Source organism: Stenella coeruleoalba (assembly GCF_951394435.1).
Source record: "Stenella coeruleoalba genome assembly, chromosome: 12".
NCBI lineage: Eukaryota > Metazoa > Chordata > Mammalia > Artiodactyla > Delphinidae > Stenella > Stenella coeruleoalba.
Window position 1 is genome coordinate 28,380,495 of NC_137158.1, and position 18,182 is coordinate 28,398,676.

Below are 18,182 nucleotides of genomic sequence, written 5' to 3' on the forward strand. Positions count from 1 at the left end.
AGGGATAATTTCTTGCAAGAAACCACTCACATGTTTTAAGTAAAAAGAGAAGTGAGTTGGAAGTTGAGAAAGCCATCTCATGGAAGCCAGGCAGAGTAAAAAAATCTAAAGCTCAGTGAACTGGTATTCACCAGGGATGTCAGGAGAACAGTTCACTTTGCCTGCAGCATGCTTTTGTCTCTACTTGCCTCTGCTTCTCTATTTGGGTAGACTTCATTCTTATCTCTTTCTATTGATGGATTTTCTTTGTACCTCATAGTTTTGCATAGCTTTCAGTTAAAATTTCCGTCAGAGATGACATTACTTAAATATTAACTTTATGATTGAAAGAAATTGATGCATCCAATTTGGGTTGGTTGTTCACTTCCTGTCCAATCAGCTAGTAATGATGGGTTGATGACTCTCATTTCACAATGAAGGCACTGCATGCCTGAAATCTCCCCAAAAGGCATATTCCTATTTTCCTCCTAAGGGTAATACCAATAACACTCATGCCCACTCTGATTTATAGTTATATTTATAATAAACATATTTATTAATTTGGCTTTAATAGTTTAGTAAGGCTGTATAACAAGAAATAAGGATTTTTAAAGCTTATAAAAAGAAAAGTAAACATTTCTAACTTTTGATACTTTTGTCCTTGTCTATCTTAAAATATGGCAAACCAATGATTTGCATCAGTTTTTTTTACTGAAGGGAAATGATTCAAACCTCCATAATGATATCCTTATGTGCCTATGTAAGCCTGAAAGATCATTCCAACATCACGATTGATGAATTTGCTGCTGTCTCAGGTTTTAAAATTAATTGGAGAGAAATGAAAATTGTAATACAACTGGCTTTGTCTGCACAGCATGCCTCCTATGTAAATCACTAAATGAACACCAGAGGGAATTAAATATTTTTGAATGGTATAAAAATAAATTTGAAACAAGTGCAAAACTTTGGAATAAAATATATAAAGATTGTTTAAAGTCTATTATGATATAACTATTAAATTTTAAAATAGAGAGATATATTGGTCTTAAAGATAATAGGATTAGAATACATGGTTAATTAGGTCAGGTTTGTGCTCATTTTATTTTATTCTTAAGAATAATATATTTTATTATAATTATAATGTGATCATATACATTTTCTCAAGTCATATCTTGTCAACATTTTCAGAAGCAGAAAGTCATTCTACATAATTTTTCAGAGTGAATAGACCCCTTTACAAAGTCAGGGTTCTAAATTTCAGTTGGTGGAGCTGGGCTCCACTTCCTGGGCACAGACAACTCAACTAAATGTCAAGTTGATGATCTGCTTAACTGAATTTCTGAAGCTGGCCTATGTGCATTCTCTGTCACAGGGATTTCTCTTTTGAAAGGATAATCTGTTTTGTTTTAGATTACTGATGTCAGTACTTTAGCTAGATTTTGCTAGGGATGCTGTGACTTTACATTTTGGATGCCAGGTTTGTTATTTCCCCAAACTTGGCCTATCCTACAGTATTTGTCATACTCCAATGACCAATATATCAGTAGTTTTAGTTTGAGTACCTTCTTTTTTTGAATTTTTACAGAAAAGCAGCTAACCATGAAAGACAGTATATTTTAAAAATTCAGGAATATATTTTTCCAAAGCACAGTAGAATTTCTGGTTCATATTTAGCCATTTAATATGAAGTACTTCGTGATGCTTCAGGAGAATTACCTGGTAGTCAATGCATTTGGCATATTCCAGATAATAAATAAATGGATATTTCTATGAATGCTTCTCTGTATGGTCAAAACCCATTATAAAAGATGGAATTAATTTCCAGTCAAATCATGAGGAACACATCGAACAAATCCCACATTTTACAAAATACCTGACTAGCATTCCTCAAAATCATCAAGGTTATGAAAAACAAAGAAAGCTAAGAAAGTGTTGCAACTAAAAGGAGTCTTAAGGAGACATGACAACTAAGTATAATGTTATATCCTGAATAAAATTTTGGAAGAGAAAAAGGATATTAGGTAAAAAGGGAATCTGAATCAAGTGTGTATTTCAGTTAATGATAATGTATCTATATTGGTTCATTAATTGTGAAAAGCATAAGATTTTAATAATGGGGGAAACTTAGTGCTGAGTATATGTGAATTCTTGGTACTGTCTTTGCAAGCTTCTATAAATCTAAAATTATTCAACTATAAAAAGTTTATTAAAAATAGAATTATTCATCTGGGTGATTTGAATTCATCTTGGATTATAAGTAAAAATGTATTTCTATATTATAGAATAAAACTCAGTGTTGTTTACTTAAAAATTATATGAGTTTTTCAGAATATATTGGGATGAAAGCTAATACAAAACTGTATTTTTGTATTGTTAAGGAGTAAGTACATAGGAAATAGTAATTATATATATATAATAATTATATGTACATATATATAATGGAAAGAGGGAAAATATATTGCTTTATAGTTTATTCTAGAGTAATCCATTATTCACTTGAAATAAATATGTATATAATGTTTCTTTAGAGAAAGGGGAAAAGAAAGAAGAGTAGAAAAGAGGCATCCTAAGCTCCATAGTACATATACATCTATTATTAACAGTCTGTTACAAATCTTTCTGGCCAGTCTATTATGTTTTCTAAAAAAATTTAGGTAGTCGTATCACAGAATATAAAAAATCTTGTTTCCTTAAATCACAATAATAGAAGTATTTAGATATTAATAATCTTCATTGTGATTCATTTCAATAAGGACATAATTTTTCATTGAGTAAATGATTCCTTGTTTACTTAGATATTTACCTAATGTAGGACATTTAGGTTGTTTCTAAATCATTTAAAAATACATTGTTATGAAGTATTTTGTACTTGTAAGCAGTAGAGTGTTCAGGTTTATAAAGAAGAGGTACACTTGAAGAGAGAAAGAGAAGAGACACAGACAGATGGAGAGAGAGAGAGAGAGAGAGAGAGAGAGAATTTGAGTGACTCTTCACTTTGTGCATTTGGCATTTGTGTTTTCCGAAAAGAATTAAGGTGACTGCTCTTATCTATGGAATAGCTATAATGGACCATCTCCTTCAAAGCAACTCAGTGAAGTGAACAGCTCACAGAAATTTATTAAAGACAATAAAATTTGATTCTGTTATATTTACAGAAATATTTTTATATTTCCGTTTTAAGTCAGAGGCATATGGACATAAAATTTTTATTTGAAGTTTTATAAATATTTCCAAATATTTGATAGTTAGCAATTTAATAGTTATTTAAAACTCACAAGTGATGGTTAAGCCTGTAAGAATTCTTTTATGAACAAGTTACAATTTGATTTATCCTAGTAACAAAATCAAAATGATCAGCAGAACACAAGTAAAAGGCAAGACTCTATATATCTTACATTTAACTTATTTTGGACTTTCACTGTTTTATGGACCAGCATATAGTCATTCAAGAATAATTTCAATGCATCAACAAAGGTAGTTCCCATTTAGAGTCGTGTGGCTCTAAAATTCTCCTAATTTTTACTTCTACACATTGTATTAGTTAGTTTCAGAGCAGCAATGATCTCCAGTACCTTGTAATATATTTGCAATAAACATCGTTAAAGTCTGATTAACTGACAAGACTAATGCTTATGTTTGGCATCTAATCAATCTCAGAGACTGCTCTTTGTACTACATATCTTAACTGCTTCCATGCTGCTGAAGGTAGCAGTTATCCTGATTACATATCAAAACAGAAATGCCAGTTCTTCATTGCCAAATCCAGTAAGATCTGAAGGCACATTTTCTGTTTTGCCAGTCTTAGCAGCAATAAAGTAACCTTCTGATATCTCGTCATAAGTAAGCATATACCATAACATATTAAAAGCTCAGTTTTTAATTTAACTAACCAAAAATTGTTCAAGTTTACACAAACAAATAATTCTCTACCAAAGGAGTACTTTTAAGAAAGGGATGCTAATGTTTCAGGATACCCCCTCTCCACTAGTCCTATCTCATGGAATTTCTGGGTTAACCAGAAGAGAACAGAGGTCAGTACTTATATATAGATTCTCTGTTTAATATGAGCAACATGGAACTGAAATAGACAATGCAAGATTTCATTTTCGACAGATTTAACAATGTTTTATATATAGATTAAGCCTTTTCTGTGTTGCATCACTTTTGCTATCTCTTTTAGTTTGATCCTCTTACCATCAACACAACAGCAACCAATATCCCATAATAGTTAGAAAGTATTATGAAGATAGATGGGTGAGGGTAACCCTCTTCATGGGATGAATTCCTCCCATTTGCAGTTGTCCCCACCAACTCTCAGGAATCTCATTAAACATTTTGCTTATGAATTTTATAGCATCTTTTGATACATCAAATCTGTTCTTTCACTTGATAAAAGAGTACTGTCAGATATGTGCCAGACATTGTATTAAATGTTGAGCAAATAATAATAATCACAATATAATTGCAAACCTATATGGAATGGATAACTCTATTAGCCTAACAATTTCCCAGATGGATCTGGGTGCTCCCAGTATCTCACTGCAAAGGATATTGATGAAATCAGCATCCACATGTGGTAGATGATACAAATCCTCTCCTTACATTAACTGTACATATGAAATGTGGGATGAGAGAAAATTGTCAGTACTGCTGTCTTCTTTATCCAAATACACCCTAGTAAACAACAATAACAAAAAAATAACAACAACAACAAAACCCACCAAACACATGTAAAGTAGTTCTAAGGAAATAAATAGGAAATGTAGGTTTATTTAATATTTAGGCCAGGTACTGCCCTAGGCCCTGCTGGTTATGATGTTAACTATTCTGGGGAGAAAAAGGAATATAAACAAACAAGCACTTCAAGATCATTTTTTATATTACTGTGTTCAACAAATGAAATAAAGTGAATGACAGTATCAAGTATGATTTACATGAGCGTGTACAGCTGCTTCAATTTGGAAGGTAATGAATAGCTTGGATACTATATCAGTTACATGGTTATCATGGGATTTTCCTATCTACTGAAGAAGAAATAGAGAAGAATAGAGAATTGTGAGAACTATATTAATGGGGGAAAGAATACACAGGTCAAGGAGGCTTAAGGTGCAGTTTAACTTCTGAACAATTAAAGGTGGGGATCCTTTACAGCTATTTCAGTTTTGTATATGTGTGTCCCTTATTGAGACAGTAATAGCAACTTCTTTCTATTCTTCTTTAATTTTATAAGCAGATCCTAACCTTGTGTTTTGATAGTTTGGCTCCAAGGACATAAGACAAATTACTTAACCTCTTTGTGCCTCAGTTAACTCAGCTGTAAAATAGAAATATATATGTACTTCAGAAGTTCTGGGAATTAAATCAATTAATTTATGAAAATATATACAAAACCATAAAGTTAATGCTAATGCATATAATGTAAAAAATTATACATTCATAAATAAGTTACCAAAGAAAATTATATGTATCTAAATGATACCTGGCACAATGTAAGCAATACTTATTTATATTACAGGTTTAAACTATCTTATTGGAATGAAATATGAACAGTTGCATTCATTTCCTTGGGATGCCGTAACAAAATACCATAAACTAGGTGACTTAAAACAATAGAAAGTTATTCTCTCAAACTTCTGGAGACTAGATGTCCAAAATTAAGGTGTCAACATGGTCATGCTCTCTTTGAAAGATCAAAAGAAAGCTCTTTGCTAGTCTCTTCCTTGCTTCTGGTTGTTGCTGACAATCCTTATTCTTTCTTTGCTTGCAGATTCAGCAATCCAATCTCTGTCTCTGTCTTCACGTGATATTCTCCCTTTGTGTATCTTTATGTGATATTCTCCTTGTGTGTTTCTCTTACGTCTCTGCATCCTCTCCACAAGGACACCAGTCATATTGGATTTAGGGCCCACCATAACTTAGTATGATCTCATGTTACCTTGGTTACATCTGCAAAAACTTATTTCTAAATTCTGTCATGGGCACCAGGTGTTAGGGCTTGAACATGGCTTTTTTCAGTGTGGGGAAGACACAATTCAACCCATACAAATTCTTTTCAAAAATTCACTTGGTTGTTCCATAAATACTTATTGAGTACTTTTTTATAGTCTGGTCACACTGCACCAGGTGCTGTTTTGAAAATAATTTTAGAACATTTAGGTTATAAGCTGAAAGAGGCACTAATATTAGTGGAAGCACTCTTGTGTCAGTTAACAAATGTTGAGAACTACTAGGCAGTGTCCTTAATGATATCATAATTTTATTGAAAATGAAACTTCAGTATTCAGAAAGTTAAGTCCCTTTTAAGGGTCACACAATAGGTAAATTGGAACTGGATTCTAACTTTCTTTCTGCTGCCAGATGATTTGTGCTTATCATTAATCACACTTATTAAATACAATTTGTAAATTATATTAATGAAAGAGAAAGCTAGATTGAGTTATAATTAGGCTTGGTCAGTAAGACACCACACCTCGCTCCATTGTACACTTGATTGTGTGTGTGTGTGTGTGTGTGTGTGTGTGTGTGTGTGTGTGTATGTTCATCATTGCATAGACCCATTAATTTTCTTGATGTTTTCAATAGCTTTTAAAAATGAGCAAAAAACAATATATAAAACCAACTGTAGAATTATTTCTCCATAACTACTACCAAGAATTAGAATTCTCTGTAAATGCTTATTATTCACAGCTTTATAAACCTAGAAAGTTTTGAGATGATAGACAGCAAAAAAATTATTTCTACCTGTCAGGCTATATGTCAATAAAGAGTCAGTAAATCTCTTTTGGGAAGATAAATGTCAAACTATTTTTTTTTAAAGTCAAAATGACATTTAATTTTGTGTTCAATATCTTTATAAATAATATAAACTACTATTTTAAATCATCTTAATTATATTGATTATGTATAAAATATTTAATAGAAGACTCAAAAACAGAATAAAAACATAAAAATATCATCCTGATTTCCATTATTGCTTATTGGTGGAAATATAAGAGAAAACATGTCAAGAGAAGATGGTGATTATATTTTTAAATAAATAATTCTGGGAGGCAGTTCAAGATGGCAAGATAGGGAGCTCCTGAACTTACCTCCTCCCATGGACACAGCACATTTATGACTATGTAGGAAATAGTTTCCTCTGAAAAAGTCCTAAAAACTGCATGAACAGAGCCTCCACAACAAAAGCAGCATCAAGATGTGTAGAAGAGGCACAGACATGGTCTTACCAAAAAAACAAACAAACAAAAAACGCCACCCCAGGTGCCATGGTCCACAATTGTGAATAACCTCAAAAATAGGGAAATTTTCCCTAAGAAATGAGGAGTTTTTGCTCCACATTAGGTACCCCAACCCTTAGATCCCGCACAGGAGAGATGAAGCCAATAAAATTATGATATCATTAAGGACACTGCCTAGTAGTTCTCAACATTTGTTAACTGACACAAGAGTGCTTCCACTAATATTAGAAATAAAGAAAGCAATCCCATTTACAATTGCATCAAAGAAAGCAATCCCATTTACAATTGCATCAAAAAGAATAGACACATAGAAATAAATTTATAAACAATTGTTTATAAAAAATTATAAACAAAAATAAATTTATAAACAAAACAATTTATAAATTGCATCAAAAAGAATAGACACATAGAAATAAATTTAACCAAGGAGGTCAAAGACCTATACAATTAAAACTATAAGGTAGTAATAAAAGAAATTTAAGACAACCCAAATAAATGAATAGATATACCATTCTCATGGACTGGAAGAATTTATATTGTTTAGAAGTCCATATACCAAAAGAAATCTACAAATTCAATGCAATACCTATCAATATACCAATGACATTTTTCATAGAACTGAAACAAATAATCCTAAAATTTGTGTGAAAACACAGAAGACCCCAAATCGCCAAAGCAATATTGTGAAAGAACAAAGCTGAAGGTGTCACACTCTCTGATTTCAAACTGCAGTACAAAGCTCCAGTAATAAAAAAAAAAAATGAAAGTGCTGTATTGGCATAAAAACAGGCATATGGATCAATGGAATAGAATAGAGACCCCAGAAACCCACACATATATGGATAATTAATTTATGACAAAGGACCCAGGAACATACAATGGAGAAAGAACAGTCTCCTTAATAAATGGTGTTTGGAAAATTGGACAGATCCATGCAAAAGAATGAAACTAGAACACTATATCATACCGTACAAAAAGTTAACTCAAAATGGATTAAAGACTTGACTGTAAGCCCTGAAACCATAAAACTCATAGAAAAAAAAAAAAACATAGGCAGTACACCCTGACATTAGTCTTACCGATATCTTTCTGGATATGTCTCTCCAGGCAAAGGAAACAAAAGCAAAAATAAATGGGATTACACTAAACTAAAAAGCTTCTGCACAGCAAAGGAAACCATTAGCAAAATCAAAAGAAAACCTACCAAATGAGAGAATATTTGCAAATCATGTATCCTATAAGGAATTAATATCCAAAATATCAATATATAAAAAATTCATACAACTCAACTACAAAAAGCCCAATTAAAAACAGGCGCAGTATCTAAATAGACATTTTTCCAAAGAAGACACACTGGCACATGAAAAGATGTTCAACATCAGTAATTATTAGGGAAATGCAAATTAAAATCATAATGAAGTATCACCACACACCTTTTAGAATAGCTATTATCAAAAAGACAACAAATAACAAGTTTTGGCAGGGATGTGGAGAAAAGGGAACCCTTGTACACCGTTGCTGGGAATGTAAATTGGTGTAGCCACTACAGAAACTAGTACAGAGATGCCTCAAAAAATTAAGAATACAATTACTATATGATTTAGCTTCCTTCTCTGTTTTTTTATTCAAGGAATATGAAAACACTAATTAGAAAAGATTTATGCACCCCTATGTTCAATGCAGCATTACTTACAATAGCTAAGATATGGAAACAACCTTAATGTCTTTCAATGGATGAATGGATAAAGAAGGTATGTTTGTCATTTGTGACATGAATGGACCTTGAGGATTTATGTCTGTGAAATAAGTCAGTTGGAGAAAAACAAACACTGTATGATTTCACTCATATGTGAAATCTAAAGAGAACAAAACAAAAACAAACTCATTGCTACAGAGAACAGATTGGTGGTTACCAGAGGGGAAAAGGGTGGAGGGGTGAGCTAAATGGGTGATGGTGGTCAATTGTATGATGATGGATAGTAAGTAGACCTGTGGTTATCACTTTTTAAGGTATACAGATATTGAATTATAATGTTCTACACTCAAAACTTCTGTTACATACCAAGTTTACCTCAAAAATAAATAAATAAATAAATACTCTGATAGATTGAGAAATTCTTAAGAGAAAAAAACACCTCTCACAAAATTTAACTAATTTAATTAAAATTTAATTAATTTCAATTAATTTTGAAAATTTAATTTAGTTTCAAAAATGAAAATAAATCCAACCAGGTACATGTTGTGTTCCTTTAAAACTATGGCCATTTGAGAAATAAGGCAAATTTTTAATCACTAATTACAGATTCCTCACAGTGTTTCATTTACTTGGAGGAGAACAAAAAGGTAGGAGACTCTTATTTCTATATAAGACAGTAATCTAAAAGTGCCAAGGACTTCACCAAAACTCTCTCCAGATGCGAAAAATGGCCCATTGCAAAAAGTGCAATTGTTGGATGAAGAAGTTTCATTCTCCCTTGGTGCAGCTTGTGTGCTCTAACTAAAACCAGCTACCCCAACCTCTAAGAACAACTGGAAAATGTTTCCTTCTGTATCTTATGAGCAAGATTTCTCTCCCTAAGCTTTGGAAACAGATAGGAAAGGAATATATAGTTGCTTTGGTCAGGGCCAAATTTGTGAATGGTTAGTCACATTTTTTTGTTCCAAGTAATGAGTTGTTCATAGAAATATTCAAACACTGGTTTTGAAATCACACTTATATAATCAATCATTTTAAATAGGTACAGCATAAAATATCTTTCCCTGAGATGTCCATGGTATATTGAGAAAGAAAATAGTTCAAAAAAAATTAGACAAGGGAAGCTTCTTTTCATTTGCTAATACTCACTATTTTTACATTTGATATGTGCCTGGAGATTCTACGATCACACACCTTTTATAAATCACAAAAATGAAAATAAATATACATGGACTGCTTATATTGTAGAAGAAAAAAAATAAGTGTTTACTTTCATGAATGTCCCAATCTTCTAATCATAATATACCTTTCATTTTATATGCCAATGAAAAGAATACACCCTACAAGAAAAAGTCTAAAAATGTCTAAAAATTATCCACATGATAGGGTTTTATAATATAACTTTAAAAATACATGAATATATACCTGTATATGAGAACAAGCCCATTACATCAAATTGAATATCATTCAAAATGATAAAAACCCTTTTACTGGTGCTTGCACTTGGTGTAATTTGAATACCTAGGAAATCAATATCTGCTTTAGTATGTGTTTACAGTCATATAATTGAAATATCAGACAAGCAGTGAACCACAGGATTTTTCTGTGCAAACAGCAAGGAGTTCTAACTATAAAGCTCCTCTCAGTGCTAGTGGACCTCAGGTTGTAATTACATAAAGCTTTTAAATGTACTATTTTTTCAAAAGAACCTGTTGGGGTAACAATTCAAGGGAAGAAAAAATTCTAAAAATACCAGAATTGACACTTCATACTGAGGCAAGAAAGAAGGAACTGTTTAAAGGGAAATTGATAAGGAAGATTCTGGAGGACTCTCATTCACAACACCTTAACAATACCATCATCCTGATCACTTGAAGCTTTTCACGCACAGCCTGGAGTACCTTAGAAGCATTCAGCTTCATTCTTCACCAGATCAGGGATTTTACTGTTTCTTTACTTCTTCTAAAAGCTTAAACCTCTTTTTCTGGCCGACTCTCATACCTTGTCCTGAAAATACTTTCTATCTGATAAGAATACATTCTTCTCAACCAGAGCCAGTGCACCATTGCAGCCTCTGGGATGCACAGTCCTTACTATCCTCACATCCAGTAGTGCATTGGATCAAAGACACATGTGCCTACAGGCCAGGCAGGTGGGGTTGAAGCAAAGCACCAGTGGAGCAGATAGTTAGTAAATGGCAATTGACATCTAGCTGCAGAGCAGCGATGGAGTGGGTGTGGCTTGGAGTGTAACCCAGAGAATTTATTGCATTTCTTACTGTATATTATTTGAAGTTAATTATGTTAGTATGATTGCCGACCATACTTTTTGATACTCATGGAGCAATGCTGCAAAATTAAAATATTTGACTATGCTTTCTAATTCTAACTTCCTACCTAAATAAAACAATCCATTTACCCTAAGAAAAACTGAGCTATAGACTCATCTTTGATAATGTATGCTGTAAAAGTTACTATGTAATAGAATGTATCCAATAACTTCCTAATTTCAAGAAAATTTCTGATCTTGATGATGTCATTAATTTCAAATCTATGCTTATTAGAAGGAGGTTGTGATTTTTTTTTGTATTGCTCATTTAAAGGATAAAAAAGAAACAATCTAATGTGATGTGCCACATTATGAATTTAATTAATAATATAATAGCTACTGCATTTTAAGCAACAACCATCAAAGATCTACATTTTAATAAATGTTTATTGTATTCAGTCATTCAAGTTGTTGCTATGTTATTTTTATATATTAGGTCCATTTCTCTGCAGCATGATGGTATTTTTCTCAAATAAAACTCTTTAAGTTTCAGGATTGTAACTGGGATGTTATTTAGCACATGCTAAAGGAAAAGAGGGAGTGGAAAGTATTGTAACTTTTATCATTGTCTAGGTTCTAGAGACTACGTGCACTTCTTCTTGGTCTTCAAAGATAAATAGGAACTGAATAATAACATAAGGACTCACAGAATGGGCTAAAGTTCAATAACTTATGGTCCATTAATATATGAAACCACATTAATAATAGTTTTCTATGAATCACATTGGTTTTATCAGCAGGTTTTTGACACTTGCCTGGTAGTCTTAGTCTGTTCCTCTGTTTATAAAACTTGGGCCATTACCACTCTCTCCTCGTTGGGTGAGTTTTATATTTCCAAACAAGATTAGAAAAATGATGAACAAACAATTCTTTATAGTTTATCCTCTTGACATTCTAGACCAGCCTAACTTTCATTCCAAAGAGTTATTCTTGCCTTATTTCTCAATACACAGTATTACTGAATACATATATTCTCAATATATACAATATTGAGCAATATATACTCAAATGTAAACATGGTGAACATCTAAAGTACTCTGTCATATGCCTCAGCTATGCCTTTCATTCATGTTCCTAAATTGTTAGCTTTCTCTTCTGGGAATACCTTTTTTCCTACCACCATCTTTAAACACCATCATTTAAAACTTTACTTACTTTTAGTAGGTGTTATTTTTGGTTCCACATCAAAAACCTCTCCACATAATTGATAAATCTTGTGGATGGCGTAAATTGTCTCACAGTATTAAAGCCAAAAAGATCTGATGTTCATAGTTCAAGACTCCCATGTAGTGAAAACACAGGAGTGACCTAAACATGGGAAGTTAAGTATACCTGCTTTGGATTTTGAATTGGAAGCTAAAGATACCAAAAAGCAAGACTGATGAAGTCATGTTTGTGACAGAAGTGGTAATAGTGATATTTATTATATATAAACAGAAATGACAATGATAGCAGAGGCAGTGTCCAGTGGTCTTTTTATGGTAAGACTACATAAGACGTCATCTTTTTATAAGAAATTGTTGCTTCTGATGTTTACTGATTGATGTGATAGTACTCTAAACAAACTGACCCCATGGTAGGATTGTGACAGTGATTCTGGGTACATAACCTTCTTTGTTACTCTCTGTTTCTATAGCCTGGTTCTTCAATTATCCCAGGAGTTCTGTGACCAATAAATATATTGTCTATTTAAATAATTAAGAATCAGTTTTTATTGCTTGCAACTAGGAAAACTCAGAATAATACATATTGATGCCAAGGTGGAGTAGTAAAGAAACTGGTAGCTAGCTGTTGCTGAAGAAAGTCCTTTATATTCTCAGTCTCATTAAATAAAAATATTGTAGAAATTATTTTTGTCTGTCAGAGACGTTAGAACATCTTTCCCATTTTTTCCTTCAGATTAAGTGAATTTTAAATTCTGCACCATAATTTGGATTGTAAGATTTTAATCATGTACTCACTTCATAAACCCTTGAATTGGTCCATAAATTTAAAATATTATATTGATAAAACAGGAAATCAGAAATTAATAGAAACTCAATACTCTTTTAATGGTAAGAGATATATCCCATAACATGCAGAAGTTTGACCCTGAGTAAATCAACTGATGAAAAGGAGGGCCTGGCATGTTGTGATATCTCTCTCAAAATGGAGGACAAAAGGCATCATATGACATGTTTAGGTGTTCTGATGAATTAACCAGTTGACCCAAAAGGCTAACAGATTTGAGTTAGACCCATTTCAACAGAATCTCTTCAGCTGGTGCAAGTTTCTGTACAAGAAGCTTGGTTGAAAGAACTGTGGGATCTACAGCATGGTTTGGCAAACTTTTCTTATAAAACCAGATACTAAATATTTTAGGGTTATGGCCATACAGCCTGTGTTACAACAGCTCAGATCCACATCATTTTAGCATGAAAACAGCCACAGACAATTCTTTAACAACTAGGTGTAGCTGTGGTCTAATAAAAATATATTTATAAAAATAGGCAACAGGACATAGGCTATAGTTTGCTGATTTCTGATTATAGGATTCAAGTATCAGGGAATAGGTTTGAGGGGAAATTAGTTCTCAATTCAAAATGTCATTCTGACTTTTTACTATGGTTAATAAGAAGTCAATTAAACAAACTGTCTCAACAGCTCCTAAGTAAAATGAAGATAACATTTTTTTAATTGTATGTACAATTTTTAAAAATACAAGATTTCTGCTGGAATATTTAGGAATAAATTGGCATGAAGCCTGCACTTTACCTTCTAAAAGTATGGCAAAACCAAAGAGAGAGCTAAATCAAATATGGCAAAATTATTTTTTCTTTAAATCTAGGTAAATCATATAAGAATATGCACTGAAAAATTCAACTTTTCTCTAGGATTCAAAATGTTTACAATAGATAGGAAAATCATAGTAAAATAAGAAGAAAATCACAATATTCTTATTTAGATTATTCTGAATATAATTAATTCAAATTATTATGAATTTGAAATTCTTGGCTATAATATCCACTAGCCTGAATTTGGTATTTATAAAGTAAGTAAACTTTAATATGTAATTTACTATTTGTATTAATCATTGGAATTCTGTATTCTTCAACTGGTTTGTTTCACAGGCTCATTTTATTTTTTATAATTCTAATAAAGCATTTTAACATATACTAAATCTTTAAGTATTATAGGAAAAGCTAGGATTAAGTGTTAGGACATCTTTAGCATTCATACTTTGCAGAAAAACATAAACAATTATTATTATACTTTCAGGTCATCTGACCCTTCCGAGTTCACATGATACTAGGAAGAAAATTAAATGGCCTACTCTAGGGGAAGCTGGGGCGAAGTGAGAGTAGCACTGACATATATACACTACCAAATGTAAAATAGATAGCTAGTGGGAAGCAGCCGCATAGCACAGGGAGATCAGCTCAGTGCTTTGTGACCACCTAGAGGGGTGGGTTAGGGAGGGTGGGAGGGAGGCTCAAGAGGGAGGAGATATCGGGATTTATGTATGCATACGGCTGATTCACTTTGTTGTACAGCAGAAACTAACACAGCATTGTGAAGCAATTATACTCCAATAAAGATATATTTTTAAAAAATAGTATTGTTAACACACTAGTTCCTTCTTCTGAGTTGATCACAACTTCATTTTCTGCAGCCACACTGAGAAACATAAATTATGCATGGATTAGTCAGACTTGTTTGTAATTAACTAAAAATCATTCATTCCATTCTAAAAAAATCATTCTCCATGTGTTATGTCTAAACAGTCTGAAGCAAGTAAAATAAGTGGATAATTTCCACTTTAACATATAGTAAAATAAAATCGAGGGTGCTGGATTCAGGAGAGAAGCTGTTTAGATTTAATAGCAAAGTAAAAAGAGTAATTTTAAAAGCCAAAGGACGTTAAGAGATAGTGGCCATGATATTAAAAACCAAAAATATCATACCATAATTGGATCTCATTTCTAAAATAAATAATACATTTTTATGATTTCTATTGAGGCTAATTTCACAAATTAAATATATATATATGTATACATATATTTTTTCTAAGTTGCAATAGATCTGGCACAGAAAATAGTAAATTTTCTACTAGCTATGCAATTTGATGTACTTTTAAGTCTATGTAACTATAAGAATGTGAAGGAAGTAATTCTGGGAATAGTAGAGAAACAAATTACAAGTACACTATATTCACTGGGCAAATATAGTTGATGGAAGAAGTAAATAGGAGAAATTCAAGCAGAAGTACTGGGATGAATAGATAAGCAGTTTTGATGAGTGGCTTAATCTTTGCAGTATACATTTTTCATAATTTGCTTATGCTAATGTTTGGAAAGTTAATACTCATATTCTTTATGTTTGAAGATATCCCAGGGATATGAGTTTTTCCTTCAACAAACCTTGCCTTTTTTGTCAGCTCTGATGTTTTCCAAATTTGTTCTGATCCTCCTGTTTTTATTTAACCAGAAACTTTTCTCCCATATTTTCTCTTTTGGGTCTTCACTATAATTTGAGATTAATTATTTTGCAAGTAATTTCACTAATTCTGTTGTGGTTTCATCACAATGAGAAAAAGTCAAATGGGCCTTTCAGATGAATTTATGTGTATGCATAAAGATTAAAAGGAAAAAAAATGCTTCACAGATTGAATCAACTTGCTCCCTCATAAGAACTCCAAATAAAATTAGCTCAAGGTTTATCTGTCATTTAGCGTTCCTAGTCTCTGGCAATACATATAGAGTTAAGAATATATTTTCCTCTTTGTTTCTAGAAGTTATCCATAGAGAAAACAAATTTAAGGGCACAATTTTCTTTTTTCTTTCTTCCATTTTTATTGAGATATAATTGACATACAGTACTGTATAAGTTTAAGATGTACAGCATAATGACTCTCTGAACAAGTTTCATATATAACACACAGCAGTGTTAATTGTATTAATCATGTTGTGCATTACATCCCTAGTACTTATTTATCTTATAACTGGAAGTTTGTACATTTTGACCACCTCCATCCAGTTCCCTTTCCCCGAGCCCCCACCTCTGGTAACCACAAATCTGATCCCCCTTTCTATGAGTTTATTTGTTTACTTGTTTCGTTTTGAAGTATAATTGACCTATAACACTATGTTATTTCCTGGTGCAAAACATAGTGATTCAATAATTCTATACATTACAAAATGATCACCATGGTAAGTCTAGTTACCCTCTGTCACCATACAAAGATATTACATTATTATTGACTATATTTATTTATATTTAAGTCGAATAAATATTCAGTGTATTATTAAATTAATATTTAAGTGGAACAGTCATCAAGATTATATGGTTGTAGTTAAATGCACAGACACTAGAACTAAATTACATAGATTTAAATTCTGACTCTACCACTCACTAAGATGTTTAATCTTTGGCAGGTTAACTCAACACTCTGTGCCTCAGATGCCTCATTTATAACATGGAGTTATTTTGTAACTGGAAGTTTGTCCCTTTTAATTTTCTTCACCTATCAAACCTGATAGCCTATGGATAAAGTTTTTGCCAAACTATTAAAGATTTGATTATTAAAGTATCTTAAAATTCTTATAATTTAATGATGCCTAGATCCTGGACAAGAGAGCCATCCAATTGCATCCAGATAATTCTATGTAAAAAATTAGATGAGTGGCTAATCTAATGATATGGCCGTTAAGGTAAATAGACAGCATGAGTCAGAATAATAAACTAGAGCAGAAACAGCAGTAACCTTTCCCCAACATGAAAACACATGACACTTTATAAATTACAAGATAGCATAACAGTTTAAACAAATGTAAATTTCCCTAACTTCTGGTATCTTTAGTCCCAAGAAAACCATTACATATTTAGTGAATATTTAGATATACTTCTAAAACTCTTTATCTCTCCCTCTTTCCTGTTTTCTGCTTTATTCTTTATTTTTTTCCAGCTTCATTGAGGTATAATTGACAAATAAAATTGTAATAAATTTAAAGTGTACAGCATGATGATTTGATATATGCATACATTGTGAAATCATTCTCACCGTCAAGTTACATAACACATCAATCAACTAACAGTTACTTTTTTTTTTTCTTTTTGGTAAGAATGTTTAAGATCTACTCTCTCAAAAAGTTTCAAGTATACAATATACTATTACTAACTATAGTCACCATGCTATACCTTAGATCCTCAGAATGTATTAATCTTATAACTGAAAGCTTGTACCCTTTACCAACCTCTCCTTCATTTCTTCCATCCCTCATCCTCTGACAACCACCATTCTACCCTCTGTTTCTATGAGTTTGACCAATTTTTTTGGTAAAACTTCACATGTAAGTGATAACATGTAGTATTTGTCTTTTAAAATCTGGATTATTTTGCTTAGTAAAATGTCCTCCAATTTCATCTGTATTATCACAAGTGGCAGGATTACCTTTTTTAATGTTGAATAATATTCCCTTGTGTGTGAATGTATGTGTGTGTGTGCGTGTGTGTGTGTGTCTTTAGCCATCCATTCCTCTACAGACACTTAGGTTGTTTCCATTCTTGGTTATTGTGAAAAATGTTGCAATGAACACAGCAGTACAGATATCAATTCCAGACAGTGATTTTTTTTCCTTTGGATATGTAGAAGCAGGATTGTTGGCTCATCAGTTATATTTTTAATTTTTGAGGAATCTCTGTATTGTTTTTCATAATGGCTATGCCAATTTACAGTCCCGCCAACACTGTACAAGGGTTCACATTTTTCAATATTTTACCAACATTTGTTATCTCTTGTCTTTTTAATAATAGATATCAGAAAAGATGCGAGGTCATAACTCTTTGTGGTGTTGATTTGCATTTCTCTGATGATAAGTGATGCCAATCATCTTTTAAAGTACCTATTGGCCAATTGTATGTTTCTCAGGTCTTTGCCCATTTTGTAAGTGGATTATTCGTTT